General features: G+C 35.4%; 1 protein-coding gene across 2 annotated transcripts in view; it reads left to right on the top strand.

The window, feature by feature from the left end:
* The window catches only part of Prkaa2 (protein kinase AMP-activated catalytic subunit alpha 2), a 58256-nt gene that overhangs the window by 3554 nt on the left and 33928 nt on the right, over positions 1 to 20774 (top strand). Inside the window, exon 1 of one of the 2 annotated variants that reach the window (XM_074080010.1) lies at positions 3075 to 3092. The exons of the other annotated variant lie outside the window; for it this stretch is intronic. The gene's annotated coding sequence lies outside the window, so the exon portion shown is untranslated. Of the gene's footprint in view, positions 1 to 3074; positions 3093 to 20774 lie in introns of those variants that run through there. 2 annotated transcript variants of the gene reach the window in all.

Below are 20774 nucleotides of genomic sequence, written 5' to 3'. Positions count from 1 at the left end.
TGAAATCAGGGTTTCACCTTTGCTAGGCAGGCACTCTCCTTCTTAAGCCATGCCTCCATGAGCCCTCTTTGCTCATTTTCTGATGGAGTTATGTAGGGTGTCCCCTCTCAGCCTTGTGTTGAAATTTGGTTCCCAGAGAGGTAGCAGGACCCTTATGAGGTAATTAGATCTTTAAGAGGATTTTACGCTTTTCTCATGGGAGTGGGTGAGTTATTGTAGGTTACAGTGTGTTCTCAAGTCTGCTTGGCTGAAGAGCAAGTGTGCCCTTGGTAATTTGCCTCCCAGGTGAGGCAGGCTAGAAGTAGGAAAAGTTTGGGGCCCTTGTAGGTTGCCTGAGGATGGGCCAGACCATCCTCACCTGCCTGGGGACTGTCCATGCCCCTCCCTACTCATTCATTATTGGGTGGGAACCTCCTGGGCCTGCCCTCCCATGGGGTAGTGTAGGTTTTAAAGGCACCTGAAAAAGAAAAGCATGCTCTCTCTGCCGGCAGACTCCACCTGCACCCACCGTGCCCTCATCTTTTCTTCCCTTGCCTTGCCTGCAGAACAGGTGACTCCCCTTTTCTTAGTAAAGCTACCCTACCTCACCCCACCCACATGCTCTGCTTGGATTTTTCCATTTGGAGCACAAAAACTAGGATCTTCTGATCACAGATTGCACCAGCATCGGTAACACATGCACTTGCTTGTCCTGCTTTTCTGCCATGAGTTCAACAGCATGTGATCCTTGCCACATCTGAGCAGATGATGGAACCATGCTTGTAGATTTCCTGGTCTCTGTAGCCAGTAGCCAAAAGAAACCACCCAGTTTCGAATATTCTGTTACAGCAATAGAAAATGGACTAAGACAGGTTGCTTGTCAACTTACAAGTTGAGTTAAAAGAATTCTGTGTAAGTCCTTTATTGAATATATATTTCAAGTAAAACTCCTAGTATTTTGTTTGTCTTCATTTATTAATGATGCCTTTTGAAGTATAAAAGTTTTAGATTTTCAGGAAGTCCACTTTGTCAGTTGTTTTTCTTATGGATCATGCTGTTGGTGTCATAGTTAAGCAATCTTTCCTTTACCCAAGGACTCAAAGATTTATGGTTTAACATATTTTCTTGAACTTTTTTTATATTGTTTTAGCTCTTATATTTATGATCCATTTTGAATTCTTGTGTCTGGTATGAAAAGTTAAAGGTTGACTTTTTGCAGTACTGCAATTTGAACTCAGGGTTTTACACTTGCTAGATAGGTATTCTACCACTTAAGCCATGCTTCCAGCCCCAAAACTGACTTTTTCCATGTGGATGTCCAGCATCTTTTGTTAAAAACTGATGCATTTTTAATTGTTACAGATTTAGGTTTTGTAAAATTCCCACTTCTACTAAAAAAACTTAGTTGTGAACAGTGGGCTTTCTTAACTGTTATGCTACTTGATAATTTAATTTTAGTTGTATCAAATTATGGACCAAAGTTACAGCATAGTAAGGAAAAATTAAAAATGATATACTTTTCATTTAATAACATGAGTTTCAAGTTATTTTTAAAAAGTATATGCAAATCCTATTTATTGCTAAGTAATTAAAGCAATATTTAAAGTGATCAAAATTAAATTTTCTATTTCATTGGTCTGTTGTATTGTTAGATTTCTAGGTAGCGTTATAGAAACAGATTTTATGTGGGCTGTTTAAAAGCAGTTGGAAGGCAGCTGCAGGAGAGTCATTGGGAGTTAGAGGTCAGCCGGGGCTATGTCGTGAGTTCAAGGCTAGCCTGGTCTACATAGTGAGATTAAAAACAAACAAAAACAAAATAGAAAATGGAAATGCATTTGTGTAATGCTTTAGTGATAAAAGCTACAACTTAAGTTTTTACTGTATTCTAATCATTGTACCACATGTGCTTTTGATTTTCTTTGTATTATTCCCCAGAGTAATTCTCTAGTTAAATATTATTTCCATATAACAAATAAAAATTTAAGAATCAGACACTTCTAAGTGACTTGCTCAGTTTCACTGTGCTAGTAAGTGGCAGAACTAGCAATAAAATTTTAGAAATGCCATGAATTCTGACACCAACATTGAGACAAGTGTAAAAATCTGCCCCTAGTTTCTGGTTTCCTGGGGTGAAGAACGTTCTTAAGGACTACTTAACCTGTATTATATGATGCTTAATTAGTAATGTTTACATTAAAACATAGCATCCTTTTTGGCTAAGTCATGTACAGCCATCTTTTTGTAATTGTGGGGGGATTGGTTCCCTTATATAAAATGGAGCAGTATCTGCATAAGGGCCTCCAATACACATTAAGTCACCTCTTCATTACTTGTAATACCTAGTACAATTAAATGCTATGTAAATAGTTGTTACATTGTATTATTTAGGATAATGACAAAAACATCTATGTAGGTTCCATAGAAATATGAGTTTTCCCCAAATGTTTTTGATCCTTGGTTGAATTCATGGATGCTGAAAGTCAATAGTTCCATATTAATGATTAAATAAAAATCAGTTCAGTTATATCTCTTAAACAAATTAGGTAAATCAGTGATGTGCTATTTAGATTTCTTTCATTGAGACATATGTTATTTATATGATTTTGACCTGGGTAATTTTGTTCTTAGGTTTTGTTTATTTTGTGTAATTAGTTAACTTTCAAAAAGTATTTTTCAGTAGAAGTAATGGTATACGTGGTAGATAGGTTTAGGGTAAGTACACAAGGTTAGCATGTTGTAATATGTAAATACTCTTTAGTATAGAGAATATCGGATTCAAAGACCTGGTGTGACACTTTTGCTGTGTCATGAGCCAGTTTTGTGACCATAACTCTAACTCATCATATGTTCTCTTATACACATAATGAAAATGTATGTATGTAGGTGAAAGATATTCAAAAGAACTTAAGTACTTTTGTGTACTTGGGTCCTATTGTGTACTTAAACTCATAATGAACTGAATTATGATAACCTGTGATCTAGTTCTGAGACCTGTACTATTTGATGACAGGGAGGAAGAATTTACTGTCACTTACCATGTTTTCCTGTCTTCTATCTTTTGTGTGAAAGAGTATGTTCAGAAACTTCGTCCTTTCCTGTGCACCACTCTCAAGGTAAATATGCGTACACATTACACACAGAACATGGATGTTCCAGAAACTAGAAGAGATCTCAGGGACTCTAGGAGGAAGAAGCTGGGGAGGGCGAGTGTGGCAGCCACAGGCCATTTGCATGTTTGGTTCATTTGTGTGGCACAGTCTACTTAAAGTAGAACCAAAAACAAGGCTAATTTTTTTGTGAAGTAGAATGTTTTTTGTACTTTGTTCATGTGCTAAAGTAATTATTCCTCAAATCAGTTCCATGGATCTTTCTCTCTTTGCCATGCTGATACATCACTCCTTTATTTCATTTTTGTTGTTGTTTTCATTGTTTTTTGAAAAAAAACCACTCCAAAATGTTCCCTAGCTTTCCTGAAAGGGCCTGGTACTGCTTTGTAATGGTAATACACCCCATTTATTCTAAGATTCCTGTGGTTTCCTTGATGATAGGGAAAATATTTTGCAGAAAAATTAATTTTTGAAGTCAAGCAGATAATTTAATTTGACCTAGCAGAAAGATCTAATCTCAAATCCTTTTAAGAGTTAAATGGGTCACAATGTTGAATGTGTTATAAAAATGAGAACAGATCTACCAAGCCTACTTAGATGCATATCTAAGAGAAAGGTTTCCAGTCAGATTTCTGTTTTTGTTATTTAAGCCACTAAAATGTATATTGCAAAACAATTTTTTTTCTTTTTCTTTTTTGTGGTGGAGTGCTGGGGATTGAACCGTGGGCCTTATGCATTGTAGGGAAGTGCTCTACCACTGAACTCCATCCCAGCCCCATGTATTTATTTTCAAATGTGATTAACTGCTTTATTTTTAGTATGATGTTATTAAGGAAAGAATTTCAGGCAGGTTTTTTTTTTTTTTAATCTCTGCTAATAATAGAAGCCTTCACCCCTTTAAGGGAGCAGTATTCTTGCTTAAGTGTTGTCTTATGTTTGACAGTGTTTGCCTCTGACAAGTTTTCACTTTGTTTCTTTTCATAATGCCTTTGCTTTTAAAGTATTAGTAGTTCTTTTTTAAATATCTGTCCGTAGATTTTAAAAACAGCCTTTTATGTGAGTAAAGTCAGTTTTTCAAAACTTGCTATAATATAGCTCTTGTTCTGAATATTAATGTAATTTATTAAAATATTGTTTTTCAAGAATCTTTTTGCTTTATTTTATAGATTTTGTATAGTATTAAAAACCCGGTGGCAATGTGTTCTCATTAAATATCTCTGTTTCTAAATTTTAAGTTCGTTACAAGTCCTGTTAAATTTGGTTGTCATAATTGATAATAGAATTTAAATGTTTAAATATACAAAAATGTTTTGTTTTAAAAATTCTTACTGTACTTGTGCAATGCTATTAGTATTTGTTGTTTTCGTTTTCTTTTGTAATATGTTTGAGTTTGTACTACACAGCATTCCAGAGCTGACTTCAGCTCTTCCAGCCTTTATTAATGGGGTGATACCCTCAGAATATATTAAACATCTGCTGTGTTTAGTCATATTGGATTTTAAACACAAGTAATTTTTACTAGATTTAATAATGTGTCATTAGATACCACAATAGCTGATTTACTAATTTAAAATAAAATGGGAAATGTTTGCCTAAGTGATTTCATTTTACATTTGATGTCTTAAGTCAATATGAATTGATAGGCTCACTTTTTCTCAGTTATATACCAGGTCCTCTTATCACCTATTTCAGAACTGCATGACTTCACAGTTAGGCAATATAACAGTTGCATTGCATACTGTAAATTGATTTCTGAAAGGTATTGTTTCTTATAGTAGCTTTGTGGATAAGATAAAGAAGTATGCTTTGGATGGTTTACTAATGCCTAACACTTGTTCTCAAAGGATCGGTGTCATCATAAAGGGGACTTCCTCCCATTGACTATATTTGAGTTTTTGAAATGCTTTTAATGTCGGCCCAGATCTAATAAGTTTAGTAAGCATCAGTATTTCAGTTGGCACAAAGCTAGGTGGTACAATTAATAGACAAATCATAGAATCAGAATTTTAAGATTTTACTGACTGCTTGGATTGCTGAGTGAAAACCAAGAAAGTGAAGTGTGATAGGGGCACGTGTCATATCTAGCACTTAAATTAAAAACAAAACCAAGGCACAGTTGCATAAAAGAATGGAATAGTTGATAGCAGTTTCTAAGTTGTTCAAGTTTTAGGTGACCACAAGGTTAAGAATTATAAATTACAAATGCTTAAATGTGGAGATTGTTACCATGTGGAAAAAAGATGTGTAGAGGCTATATTAGTAGGTGATTGTAGAGGTAGTCTACAAAATATAACTCTGGTATACTTTGGGGTTAGCCAAATTTGGAATGTTGGGTGCAGTTCTTGGCACCACAATTTGTTAAAAAATTTAGCCAATTATTAATTCATTTAGAAAAGACCTTAATAATTAGGAGGCCCCAAAAAGAATGCCATGTGGGGTATGAAGGAGGAAAGGTGATATTTTTCACAATATGAAAAAACATATTTTAGGTGTAATAACTTTTTAATCAACTAAAGTACCATCATTAGAAAAAAAGGAGTGACAACAATCAGTGATCCTTTGAAGAATGGAACTGGGCTGTTGGGTGAATGTTTGAAGGAGGCATAGAACTGAGAAATTTTTTTCTATGAAGGAAATTTGTCTGGAATTGGTACAGCTAGTACTACATGTGAGCGAGATTTCTATTACAAACACCTGTACCAGATATCAGATGGTATTCAAGATTGTTACTGCAGAATTCCTAGTTTGCATGAAAGATTGACATAGACAATCCGTAAAGCTCTTTTGAACATTAATAGTCTGTTACTCCATGTATGTTTTTCCTAGTGCCATTGACTGTGTCCTGGATATGATTTCCAACTTATATGAAATTAACTTTCTGGTCCAGAACAACTAAAAAAAGCTGGAGGAAAAAACAAACAAACAAACAAACAAACTGAAGGCGGCTAAAGCTGTTTGAAGGCATGGCCAATAGCCTTGTGAAAAAAAAAATGCATTGGAGTGAGTCTGACAGTTTGCTAAGTTGTAAGGATGACAAGTGTCAGAAGATAGCAGTAGCTGAAAGACACAAGCACTAAGCAGTGTGAGTGCTGGGGAGACAATTGTTGAAGTCACTCCAGTTCTTCACATATACCATTCAGTAATCTAGGAGAGAGAGCATGGAAATAGAAATAGACAAGCATATATGTTAGACTAACATATTCAAGGTGAATAATTGTAGTAGCTGCCCAGATACTATAAAAATAAGCAAAGGAGATTATAGAACTGAAAAATGAAGCCATGGAATTAGGAACTTTTTAGATGGCTTAACAGCAGATTAGATCCCATCGAAAGGAGAACTAATGAAGTGGAAGGTAGATTAGAAGAAAAATCCACATAAAAGGATGGAAAGAAGGTATAAGATATATATTGGAACACAGTAAAAAGTCAAATACACATGTTATTGTAAGCTGTATAGAAAAAGTTAATTACAGGCTTTTATGTTCCACCCCCCACACTCTGGAGAAAGATAACCTCACATTTTCCTTCTTTTAATACTGTTTTTGTTTTGGACTTAAAAAATATTTTATTAGCATGTAATACCTGTACATAGTTGTGCTTACATATGTGTTTAAAGTATATCTTACTTGGATTTTATAAAGATAAATGTTATTCATCAGTTTGGTTACCAAGCATCATTATTTATGTGAAAATGACCTGTGGTTGGTTCATTGCATCTGGACTGGGAGGACTGTGAATGCGTAGTTTTTACTCCAAAGCCTACATTATTAACTCATTGCTTTAACCTGCATAGAAGTTGTAGGGAAACAGATCTCCAGCTTTCTTTTAAGGTGTCTGTCCGCACTCATGCATACCTATGGGGGATTCTGGAAGTGGCAGGAATGGGCTGCAGTGTGTGTGATTCCTGCTTCAGGTTCCTGTATGCTAGAGTAGACTGTGTCTTACTTATGTGGGTCTTAAACCCCTGTGTGATGATGGGAGTGTAATCCCAGCCATGTGGGGCACAAGTAGGAGGACTGATATCTGAGGCTGGCCTGGGCAAAAAAGCCCAAGACCCTGTCTGAAAAATAAGTAAAACAAAAATGGCTGGAGGTGTGGCTCAAGTGGTAGAGCACTTGACTAGCAAGAGTGAGGTCCTGAGTTCAAACTCCAGTTCCTCCAAATAAACAATAAGTGAAAAACAGTATAAACACTGGTTTTGAAAATAAATCAGAAATCAACATGTTATGTGATCAAAGAAGTTATGTGTGGGAGTCAAGTCTTCATTAAAAATGCACATCTATTTAAAATAGGCCATTTTCCCACCTCTAGTCAGGCTTTTCTGCTTTAGTTTCTCTTTTTGTCACCAGATCCCTTATTACATTGCATATTTCCTTATTACTTATATTCTCCACCAGAATGCAAGTTCCATTTCTGCATTTGAGGGAATTCGTTGTACACTTCACTCAGAAAATATTTACTAAATGACTGAATAAACAGATGAATTCATAGACTAGTGTAAAAACTAAGAGGAAAAGGTCTTTAGGGATATACAAGGTCATTCTCTTGATTCACCTTGAATGCATGTTCCTTACGGTGTTGTGGGATTTAGAGATTGCCAGATCTCTTTAGTCCATATTGTATTTTCTTGATTTTGAGCAGCTCTTGAATAACTAGCGTGTCTAATGACAGCTAAGGTCACAGCTGTACCCCAGCCTTGCTCTGTAACAGAACCCAGCTGTTCTCCTTACTTGGTCATTCTCATCCATCTCCCCTCCTCTCTTAATCTAGCACCACAACTCCAGCCCTGTGCAATTGTCTCACTTCTCAGATCTCATGCTGGGCATAGAGGATAAGCATGTCAGATACGTTAGGTCAAAAGAGATGGCTGAATGAGAGGCAAAGGCTTGTGAGGTTGGAGCTTAGGCACAGAAGCTGACTCAGCGTCCTCTCACTCCATGTTTGTCCTTTAATTCCTAGTGTCCTCATCTGTAAGTTGAATATAATGACATTTACCTTATAGACATCTGGAAATTAAGTAAGATGCATTTATGAAGTGCTTAATATGGTACTTACTTAACAAGTGGTAGATCAAAAGGAAAAAAGTCTCTTCCTTGCTAGAACTATCCTTTAGAGAACTTTAAAAGACTTTCAGGGAAAGGGAATTTGGGGAAAAGCAATGAGACTGTTTTGTTTCACTATGGGCAAAGAAGAAAGGAGCCTTGTGTTGTGTTGGCAGGAGTCTGGCAATGATAGGAGTCAGAACATTTGTGCGTCAGATCACTTTTGACTCCCAGAGGTAAAGCTCTTTATATAGATGAGTAGAGGCCAACAAGCTGGGCCAATGTCCAACAAACAATCCTTGGGCTTGTCATAGTTTAGATATTGCTGTAGTCTCCATCAAATTTTAACTAACTTTTTTTTTATTTCACCCTTGTACAAAAAGGTACATGCATTCTAAGCAAGCTTTATGTAAGTCTTGAACACATCCATAAAATCACTGCTCCTTCAAAGGCACAGAAAATGGCACGGATACCAACAACAGCTTAGTTACTGTTTCTCTCTTGCTTTTGAACTTTATACAAAACAGAATCCTATTTGTGTCTGGTTTGTTTTAGCTGAGGTTACATTTATGAGATTTCTGTCTGTTGTTGCATATTGTTACCGTTTGTTCATTGTTAATGTAATATTGCTCCACAGTGTCACAGTAAGGTGACACCAGTATTTATCCATTCTGTTATTAGTAGGCATTTGGATAGTTTTTACCTTTTGGTTATGAATAATGTAAACATTCTGATGTCTTTCTCTTTGTATTATTTTACTATTTTAGAGAATCTATGTATTTAAAGTTACATCAGTAGTATTAGTTTAGAGATTGTTCTACTCACATTTCAGATTTTGTCATTGCTAGGACTACTTTTTTATTGCACATACAGATAGGATTCAGGGTGAATATTTCAATACATATACAGCAAGCACTGATCAAATCCAATCTCCTTTATCCTCTCTATACCCCACCCTTCTTGACCTCTTGTAATCACTCTTCTACTTTCAGGTCACGTTTTTAGCTTCCGCATATGAGACATAACCTGTACTTACCTTTCTGTGTCTGGCTTATTTCATTTAACATAATGTCAGCCACTTCATTCATTTTGCTGCAAATCACAGGATTTCATTCTTCTTCATAGCTGAGTATTGTGTATATATACCACATTTTCTTTAACATTCATCTATTGATAGACACCTGGGTTGATTCCATATCTTAGTTATTATGACGAGTGCCTCAGTAATCCTGGGCGTGCAGATATCCCTTTAGCATGCCGATTTCATTTTCTTTGGTTATATACCCAGGAATGGGATAGGTGGATCATATGGTAGTGCTGTTTTTAGTTTCTTGTGGAACATCCATACTGTTCTACATAATGATTGCACTAATTTACATTCCCACCAACAGTGCTGAAGAGTTACTTTTACTCTACATCCTTACTTTTTTTTAAAGTAGCTATTCTAGCTGGGATGAGATGTCTCCTGTTTTGATTTGTATTTTCCTGATGGCTAATGATATCAAACATTTTCCTTATATTTATTGGCTGTTTTTATTTCTTCTTAAGAAGTACCTATTCAGATGATTTTCCCATTTTAAAATTGCTCACTTTTTAAGGTTTTCATTTGTTGGCTTGGAATCTGAACTCAGGACTTTGTGCTTGCAAAGCATATGCTCTACCACTTCAGCCACACCTCCAGTACTTCTGCTGAGTTTTTTGAGAGTTCCTTATACTAGATATTAATCCTCTGTCAGATGAATAGTCAGCAAGTATTTTTTCCCATTCTGTAGGTTATCTCTTCATTCTGTTGGTTCCTTTGCTGTGTAGAACCTGTTAGTTTGATGCCTCTGTTTGTTTATTGATTGATTGATGGTGGTACTGGGGTTTTGAACTGAGGACCTCACTCTTGCTAGCCTGGTGCTCTGCCATGATCCACATTCCCAGCCCTTCACTTATTTTTACTTTTGTTTCTTGTATTTTGGGGGTTAGGGCTCCCAAACCATTGACAATACCATTGTTTTGAAATGTTTTTGTATGTTTTCTTCTAGTAGTTTCATAGTTTTAGGTTTTACATTTTGGTCTTTGATCCAATCTGAATTGATTTTTGTTGCTGGTGAAACATAGGGTTCAAAATTCAATCTTCTACAAGTGATTATCCATTTTCCCAACACCATTTACTGAAGAGGCTGTCCTCTCTCCAATCTATTTTTGGTGCCTTTACTGAGAATCATTAGTTTGCCATAGATGCGGGGTTTATTTCTGGTATCTCTATTTTATGCCATTGGTCTGTGTGTCAGTTTTTATATCAGTACCGTGCCATTTTGGTTACAGTGTCGCTGTAGTATATCTGGAAATCAGATATTGTGATGCCTCCAGCTCTGTTCTGGTTTAAGATTGCTTTGGCTATTTTGGAATGCCTGTTCTTCCATATGAATTTTAGGATTTTTTTTTCTAGTTCTATGAAGAATGTCATTGATACTTTGATGGATATTGCATTGACTCTATAAATCACTTTGTATAGGATTGATCTGAGAGTCTTTCCATTTCTTTTGTGTATCTTCAATTTCTTTCATTAATGTTTTAAATTCTTATTGTAGAGACTTTCACTTCCTTGGTTAAATTTTTTTCTAAGATACTTATTTTTTAATAGCTTTTATGAATGTGACTGTTTTCATGATTTCTTTCACAGCAAGTTCATTATTGGTAAATAAAATGCTACTTTGCTAATTTTTGTTTATTGACTTTGTAACATGTGACATTACTGAGTTTGCTTATCAGTTATAATAGTCTTTTGTTGGAATTTAGGATTTTCTATACATAGACTCATATAATCTATAAAGAGGGCTAATTTGACTTCTTCCCTTCCTATTTGTATGTCTTTTATTTCTTTCTTTTGCCTAATAAATAAAACTGAATAAAACTTGCAGTGCTCTATTGAATCCTTCAGTATCTAATTTGTTAAGGGTTTTATGCAGAAGGGATGTTGAATTTTACCAAAAACTTTTTATGCATCTGTTGAGATGATTGTATGGTTTTTTATCTTTCATTCTGTTGATATGTATTACATTTGTGTATGTTGCATCATTCTTGCTTCCCTGGGATAGACCCATTTTGATCACACTGATAGTCTTTTTGTTGTGCTTTTGGATTTGATTTGCTAGTGTTTTGTTGAGAACTTTTGCATGTATGTTCATCAGGGATATTGGTCTATAGTTTTTTGCTGTTGTATCCTGGCCTGGTGTTTATAACAGTGTCATACTGACCTCATCCATTGAGTTTAGAAGGGTTTTCTTCCCTTCAGTCCTTTGGTATAGTTTGGAAGGATTCATGTTAGTCCTACTTGGTAAAATTCACCATGAAGCCATCCAGTCTTGAATATTTCTTGTTGGAAGACTTATTACTACTGATTCAATCTTGTTACTTTTTATTGGACTTTACAGGTCTTTTATATACTAATGGATCAATTTTGGTAGGCCATATGTGTTCAGAAATTTGCCCCTTCCTTCAAGGTTGTCCAATTATATATATATAGAGAGAGAGATAGTCCCTAATGAATCTCTGCATTGCTGTGCTATTGAATGCAATGCCTTGTTTTTACCTGATTTTATTTATTTGGGTCTTCTCTTTTTTTCTTAGTCTGTGTAGCTAAAGGTATATTGATTTTGTTTATCTTTCAAAAAATCAACTCTGTTTCATTGGTCTTTTGTACTTTTTTATTCTCCATTTTTTGTTTATTTCTTCTCTGACCTTTGTTAGTTCCTTCTTTCTATTACTTTTGGGTTTGGTTTATCTTTTCTAGGTCCTTGAGCTACATGTTCTGTTGTTTACTGGCAATATTTCTGTTTTTATGTGTTTGCTTATTTCTATAAAATTCCCTCTTACTACTTTTGCTGTACCCATAAGTATGCAGTGTTTCCATTTTCATTTGTTGTGAGTCATTTTTAAATTTCCGTTTTGATTTTGTTCAAAGACCCAAAAAGTTTTATTCAGTCTCTATGTATTTGTGTAATTTCTAAAGTTTTTATTCCTGTTGGTTTTAGTCTATCATGGTCAGAAGTATTTTAAATTTGTCAACATTTGTTTTGTGATACTTCCACTTAAGCTGATTGTAATATGATACTTTTGAATCCATGTGTGATAATAAGGTAGATACCTATAACGTGATGTTACAGCTACAGGCTTTTTCACTTGTCTTAGAGAGCTATTTAGTCCAGCCCGATAAGAGCTTCATAGTGTAACCACATAATGTGCTAATTTTACAGTAATATTTAAAAGATTTATTTATGATGATATTCCATATTTTAAGTGCAAAATAAATCACTCTTCAAGTGATTCCATGTCCTTGACGTTTTTTTAAAAAATTGATTTCAGTAGGTGTTAGTATTGTTTGATATATTTCTAGGCAAATATGTGTTCCAGATACAGACATGATAATTTATTCAAAATAATTTAGAACATGTCTTTTTTGAATTACAGTTTTTAAAAAAAAATGTATTGGTATATAATAGTTGTACAGAGGGATTCATTGTGATATTTACATAGGTGCTTAAAAAATATCTTAACTGGATTTACCCTCCATCATTCTCTCTCAGCTCCTCTCCTCCACTTCTTAGAACACTTTCAACAGGTTTCATTGCTCTATTTTCAAAAACATATCTCATCAACCACATTCACTTTCCTTCACCCTCTCTATTTACCCTCTCCATTTCCACTGGTTCTCACCCCAGGACAGGATCTGTCTTACCTTTTATCCTTCATTTTTTAAAGTGTATATTGATTGTTCGAGGGTGTTCTGCTTTGGTATTCCACTCGTGCATACAGTATTTTAATCCAATTAGCCACCTAGAAAGTGCCTTTTTAATATGAAAGATTTATTAGAACTTGAATTTAAGAAGAATCCCTTTTGTCTGATTTAAAAGCCAATAGATTTGAGAAAAGGACTTTATTGTATTTTTGTTTTTAGTCCAAATGTGTCTTGTCTGTTTACTATGGGTAATGGAGAGCAGGCTCAATGTTCCCATGAGAAAGCAAGAATGTAGCTTTGAGTCACAGCTCTAATGTTAATTTCCTATATGAATTTTGGGTAGGTTTTTAAATTCTATGAGTCTCAGTTTTTATAAGAACTCTTGAAGGGTTTAAATAAAAAAGTATACAAAGTGCTTAATACATATATACACACATATAAGTATGTATACATGTATGTGTCCAGTTGTGTATGTGTATATATACACAGTGTCTGGTATGTAGTAGGCACTCATTATTACCATTATTCAGAACTACTTTTTGTTCCTATTGATATTATAACCGCATTTCTCCAAATAGCTTTAGTTCCTAGACTCTAGAATTGTTTGGTCCTATCAGCCTGCTTTGGAGACCAACTCTAGGTCATTCCTTTCTACAATATATTGTAATTTTTTTTGTCATTTCTTAAATCTTTGCTATCTAAGGCTTAAGTACATGGGCCAGTAACATTGAGAATACATTGTAAAGATCTCAAGGCACCTGGGAACCTATTATGCATGTCTGTTGGTTACATACTTAGGGTTAGAATCACTGGTTTATAGAATATACCTATGTCCAGTTTTAGTAGTTATGATGCATTTTGCACCAATTTACTATTTCCCCAAGTATTCATATCAACGTTTGTCCCTAGTGGCAACATTTAAAAGTTCCAGGTGCTCTATAGTCTTACCAGGAATTGGTGGTGTCGACATTTGTTTTAAAATTATGGCTGTTGTGGTGGGTATTTTGTGGCATTGTGTTGCATTTGGCTTTCATTTACTTTACCCTAATAATAATTTACCCTAATAATTGAGCACTTTTTTGCATGTTTATTGACCATGTAAATGTCATCTTTTCTAGACTTGTTTTCCTGTAAGACATGCAGTTTCATCCATAATGACTAGATTTTAATTGTAACCCTGATTCTGATGGTCATTCTTTTATGAGTACTTTTAAAATATATATATATATATATGCATATATTTTAAATTTATTTCAGAGTTCGTGGAATACAGTACCACTTAGAATTTTGGAGGACTTGGAATGTATAGATAATGCCTCTCCTTTGGTAGATATTTGTTGGTTTACTTCAAACATGAGAGTAGTTAGCACATCCAATTCACATATCCTTCTTAAATTCTAACACAGCCTAAGTTGTATGCTCACACACAGTAAGTGTTAGTATTAGTCATGCATTTTATCCATATGGTAAGTAAGTAGTTACTGGGCATCAGTTATATTTCAGGCACTGTGCCAGAAGTTGAGGATCAAAGATGAATGCGACGTAGACCCTGCTCTGAAGGAGCTGGTTGGTATAAAGATGGAAATCAACAACAACAACAAAATAGTGACAATGGCACTTGATGTTAAGCACCACGAGAGAGAGGAGTTGTTGAGGTCCAGGCAGTTGAGTTATTTGGTTCAGACAGTTGAGTTGTTGGAATGAGCGTGGTGGTATTTAGGGAGTGCTTACCTGGAAAAACAATGGTTATTGAGCTGAATTTTGAAGGACAAATGAGACTGAGACAGGCAAAACTTTGGATATAGGGATGCAAATCATTTATGTATATAACAGCAGTTATTCTGAATAAAATTTCACTTACTGGATGCTGTGAAGAACTAGGTGTGTGTTGTCCCTGAAAATGAGAGAAATTTCACTTACTGGATGCTGTAAAGAACTAGGTGTGTGTTCCCCCTGAAAATGGGGAATTCCAAGTAGCTCCAAATAACTAGAGTATAGCATTTGAGGAGGGGGAATGGTGAAAAAATGATTCTGGGAAGGAAAGCAGAGGTCTGTGTATATAGGTAAATACCTGTAACTATATGAAGTCACTCCAGTATTATATAAATCATTCTAATTATACCTTGATCCCAATTTTCTAACAAGTATGACACACTATGAGTACAGGATGCACTCTAGCTTCCCAGTGTCAGTGGACCCTCTGTGCCATGTGGTTCTGTGATTTGACCTGACTCCCAGAACTTCTGTTCACCACCATCATAGAGAATTACTGAGTCTTCCTCTTGTTTTCATTTCAATGAACAGCTTAACTCACCCGCAGGAGGAGGGTGTAAAGAAAACTATATTTTTGCTGAATTATTTCATAATGTACCAGCACTTGGTCAAAAAGCAGTGGAAAGAGAACTATTTCCAGTGCTCAGGTCTTCAGGAAAGGAGATTATGAAGTTGGCTGAGGACTGATAAACATGTCTTCTGCCAGAGCCCACAGTTTATCTGTGCTCACTCCATTCACTTCTTTTTCTTCTCTTTCTCCACTGTCTCCTTGTCTTCCTCCTCCTCCTTCTTGTCCTTCTTGCTGCTTCTTCTTTTGGCTATTCCTTAAACCTACAGTCAGTTTCAACGTTTGGCCGTGGATGAATAGAATGTTGAAATTGAGGAGTCAAAGATTTACTCCTAACTAGAAGACAGTGTCTCTAGCTTCCAAACTTAGAATTCTGAGCATTTTTCTGTTGAACCCCAAATTATTATTATGTAGTTAGACTCAATTATACTTTTAGTATTATAGTATTATTTTAGACATTATGAGTTAATATTTTGTTGAATGATCATTGGATGCATGCAATGTAGTATAATTATTAAGAACCTAGGCTTTAGAATTAGACAAATCTAGGTTTAGATTTTTGCACATTACTGGTTATTTTTGATTTTTCTAAACCTTGATTTCCTCATCTAAAATTTCCCCACAGGATTATTTTATAAGATTAAAATGAAACAAGCTATGTAAAATGTTAGTGTGTACATACATATAGACACAATACCAGCTAGTTTTTCTTCCCAGGTTTATGGAAAAGTCATTCATTATCACTAAATGCCCTCTCCAACACACACACACACACACACACACACACACACAGACTTTCTCTACAAATTATGCTACATCTGGCTTCATGTGCCTGCTTTTGGGAAAGACCTGGGTTACAAAGTAATTCCTGTAGCCACTTGCCAGGGTAGGTCCCATCTGTTTGAAATTTCCCTTGTGCCTTTATTTGGAGACACTTCTAAAGGTTCTGTGTATATTTTTGTTGCCTGAATTTTAAGTCTGAGCATCCCAGATAAACACTGGTGATTTAAAGAAAATTTTTGAACCGTGTAGTATATTAAAAGACTCAATTTTACTACATAGAAAAAATATGATGATGTACTTGATTTTGCTTATATATGTCTAATAATTTCCTAGTACCACAGCCTGATGGGTGACATGGCTCCAATGAGAAAAATCTTCAGGTGTCAAAAAAAAGTAGTTTAATGTTTTTTGTTTGTTTATTTGGTACACAGGTTAGAGACTGTAGAGATGTAGGAAAGACTCCGTGCAGTGACTGGTCCAGTGGAGCAATATGAAATTAAATAGATTCTTTTTGTGGATTGAAGTTTTCCTTCTCTTAACATAGTTCAAATTACTATGTAACATTTTTGTACCCTTTACAGCAGAAAGGCATTTTGGCAATTTTTTGCTTTGTTTGAACCTAGCAGATAAATTAATTATAATTGAGTCCTAAATAACGATTTATTTTTAATCATTCCTTTCCTTGTTTGTTAGATATAATATTTTAAATTATAAATTAAAATTGAATGAAGAAGTATTTGATGTGAATTAATATGGAATAATGTACAGTTATAGAAGTGTTTCAAACTATGCTTCATGAAATTATAGGGCATGTGCTTGGAATAAAAGATATTGGATTTCATCTGGGAATAAGATTTGAAATTTAAAAAAATTATAATCTTTACACAAAACAGTGTATATATACCTGACAATATAGCTGTGTAAACATTCTGTACTTTGTGCATTACGAAAAATATGTGAGAGCTAGAAAAACATTCAGAAATTGCAACTAAAATCATCAAGACATGGGAGTGGCTTAAAGGATTTATACCTGTCAGTGTGGAATGACCCTTGGGGAAATAATTAGCAAGATCGAAAACTGGAAGGGAAATTAGGCCTAATCTAGTCCAACCTGCTACTTGGTACAGGAAAACACACTCAGCTATATGATATATACATTTAACAACAGTTTTAAAGTTGTACCTTTAGTATTGTAGTTAGATTTGCACTTGTTTATAATTACCTAATATGGTTAATTCTTAATTTTTATTCATCTCTAGATCCTCATATTCTAAGGGACCATCTGTGTCAGATGTTCTATGATTTTCTGCAAGGAATTTGTCTTATGGTAATCCTGACAAGTGGCCAAGCTTCCTATTGAATCCTGGGCCATGCAGTTAAAAGGCTGATTCTAAGGATGTGCTGCCGGGCCTTAGGTCTCACCTCCCACCCCTACCACTACTAGCTGAGCGATTGTGAGCAAGTGTATAGCCATTCTGTCCCTCATTTTCCTGGCTTACTATTACCAGCAGCTCCATCGCTGACTGTGGACAAAGACCAGAAGGAACTTAACCTCAGATATCCTCTCATCTGATGTTGAGAGATCAACTTAGAATCAAGTATTAGTGTTATATATGTGTCCTGTGAAAAAGTATATTCAAGAATAGTAGTAACCTAAAAAAAGAATTTTCAGTATCAGCCAGAGTGGTGAATAAGGAGTTGAGGAAAGAGGAGAGGCTTCTTAGAATAGGTAACTATTAGTTGAAAGAACTTCCTTCAGTTATTTCCAGTTGTGTTTTCTAGAATACTATACATAGGCTCCATTTCTTCTTCTGTGTACAGCTCTTCACCTTATCAAATGTGAAATTATAAAAGGCACAGTTTGAGTGTGTGGATCCTCCCCCCCTCCACACCAGTTCTATAGAATTAGAGTATTTTGTGTGTTTTGGCTAGAATTTAGGAAAACTGAAAGGGATCACGAATGGATGATAATTTTGTAGAGCTCTTTAATTCTTTAATCCAAGAAGTTATTGGACTATATATTATAATTTATTTCCATCAACTTATGTGTGGTTGTCAGCAAATTTGGAAATTTGAAGTAAGTTGCTTTTTTTCTTTCTCTTTTTTTTTTTTTTTTGGTGGGACTGGGGTTTAAACTCAGAGCTCTGTGCTTACAAGGCAGGCACTCTACCACTTGAGCCACAACCTCTAGCCCATTTTGCTTTGGGGTCCATTTTGGAGATGGGTTCTCACCAACTATTTGCTCGGGCTGGCCTTGAACCATGATTGTCTGGATCTCAGCCTGCCAAGTAGCTAGGACTATAGTCATGAGTCACTGACACCTGGCTTAAAGTGCATTTTATTCCAGTAGTGTGTTATTTAGATTAAACTGTCATTGAAAACAGACTTCACAATAAGAGCACTTACACAGATGGGAGTACTTTTTTCTGCTATAAAATTCTGAGTAGGGAGTTCTGACTGTTGTCATGTCCAGTGACTTTCTTTCTTCTGTGGCTCCTGGCTGGCTGCTTAACTTTTGGCCTCAGGGTTCAGAACAGCATCTCTGGTGGCTTTCTCCATCCAGGCTTTAGAATGGAGAAAGACATGAAGAAGAAGCTGCTAGGAACGTTTATGCTAACACTCACTGACCAGCATATACTCATATGGCACATTTAATTATAAGGGATACTTCATTGCCGTCTGTTCTTTGGGTAGCCATGTGCTCAGGTGTAATTTGGGAGTCATGTTTGAGAATGATTTTGAGGGACAACTAGCAGTTGTCTTTGTCTTCCACTTATATCCCAACAGTAACATAAGTGTAGTTAGTACAACACTTTACAATACTAGGCATTCATTAAATAGTTGTTGAGAGGGTGAGTGCTTCCTACTGTGCCTGACAAAATAGGTATGGATCTGGGTATTTACTTATATACATGATAAATTACTGCCAGATTTTCCATTCTCAGTGTTTTTATAATGTTCTTCCTCATCTTTATGAATAAAGTATCTCTGATATCCTTCAGCCAGATTAAATAGCATAGAAAACTTAGTTCAGTCATTTTATTGGTGCAAGTTTTCCCCATTGATACTTGGACGTCTATGACAAATCTCTCTTCATTTGTCTATGATCATCAAGTCCTTGCATATAGAAGATACTTAGGAAGTGCTTTTAGATTGAATAAGTGAATGACTACTGCAAGCCTTTTCTTCCAATTTCTTTTGATTTACATAAAGGAAAGTTTATGGCTATAACATACACACAAGACATTTTTTATCTTTTTTTAAAAAAAGTTTTTATTAATATATGACCTTTTTATCTTAAATCTGTATTTTTAAAAAGATTTTTAGGAATACAATTTGACTTTCAGGTGGAAAGTGATTATACAAATTATTTGGATGTAATTAATTATGGTTAAGTAAGAACTAACATTAAGGAATTATTAGGCAAAAGAGGCTAGTATAATTTAGCAAAAAGGTGGGTTGCTCTCAATGCATTTGACTCTTTTGACCTTGGACATCTGATTAGCTTATTAACATGCCTAACCATTTCCAGGGAAGGTGCTTCATCGAGAAAATTTGCTTCATATATAAAGAGAAGCAAGTCAGTCATTTCCACAGATATCATAGACAAAGTGCTACTTTATCACTCTATTTCTCTGAGTGAATTGACCCATTTTATTTGCTTTGCAGATTAACTATATGATGTTAAAAAACAAAAAGACTCATCTGCTTGGCTATTAGTTACTTTTTCTTCACTGTGACCAAATACCTCAGAACAATGTGAAAGGAGGAATTATTTATTTTGGCTCACAGTTTCTGAGGTGTCAGTCCATCTTGGCAGGTAGGGTGTGACTAAGCTGAGTTCACATCATGTCAGTCATGAAGAAGAGAAAGGTAAAACAGAGAGAGGCTAGAGAAAGATACAGTCCAAGGACAACCCCCAGTGACCTACTTCCTCCAAAGGCCCCATGTCCTCTATTTTACTTTCTCCCAGTAATATGACCATATTATCAATATATCAGTGGACTAATCCATTGATGAGGTCTAAGTCCTCATGATTAATGATCTCTGGAAATGATATTACAGACATACCCAGAAGTGTACTTTACTCATTTCCTAGGCCTTTCTTAATCCAGTCAGGTTGATGGTCAAGATTAATCATGACAGAATCCCTTGGTCTTATTTCTTTGATCTGGAGTGTTTTCAGTATTTTGATCTGGAGTGTTTGATCATGAGTGTTTTCAGTAAACAATAATTTTTATTATCCAGTGGGAAGGAGGAATTGAATTATTCTTCCCTATTGCACTGATAAGGGGATGGCCTGTGCTGGTTACCATCCTTGAGGACTTATGGGATTTGAAGAGAGAGGCATACTTGTTATGCCATCCTGGCAAGTGTTTGGGTATTATCAAATTCCCAAAGGTGCATAATAAAACATTCAGGCATCAAACAACCATTCAGGTTATTTTCATTGAATAGCAGTTCTCTGAAATCAATGTTTATCTGGAGTACTGGAAGCATTTTGGAATGTTGGTAAATTGGGCAGCTCGAATTTGATTTCTGCCAATTTGTTTCATATGCTGGGAAAGTAACTTTCAAGCTTCATTAAAGTGTTTGAGATAATTTACTGTTTGAGAAAGTTATTTAGATAAAAATAATCTCCTGTGACAGGAAACTTTGTTCTTATGTTAGTCCTTTTCATATTTGTGTTACTCTGACTGGGGCATTGTTGTGTTGAACACATAGGTTCTGAAGCCAGACAGCTTTGGGTACATGTGATGCCACCACTTAAGCATGCCTTGGATGAGTTTTTGAAC

The sequence above is a fragment of the Castor canadensis genome, chromosome 7 (genome assembly GCF_047511655.1).
Source record: "Castor canadensis chromosome 7, mCasCan1.hap1v2, whole genome shotgun sequence".
NCBI lineage: Eukaryota > Metazoa > Chordata > Mammalia > Rodentia > Castoridae > Castor > Castor canadensis.
Note: the sequence above shows the minus strand (reverse complement) of the source record. Positions and strands in the feature narration are given on the sequence as shown.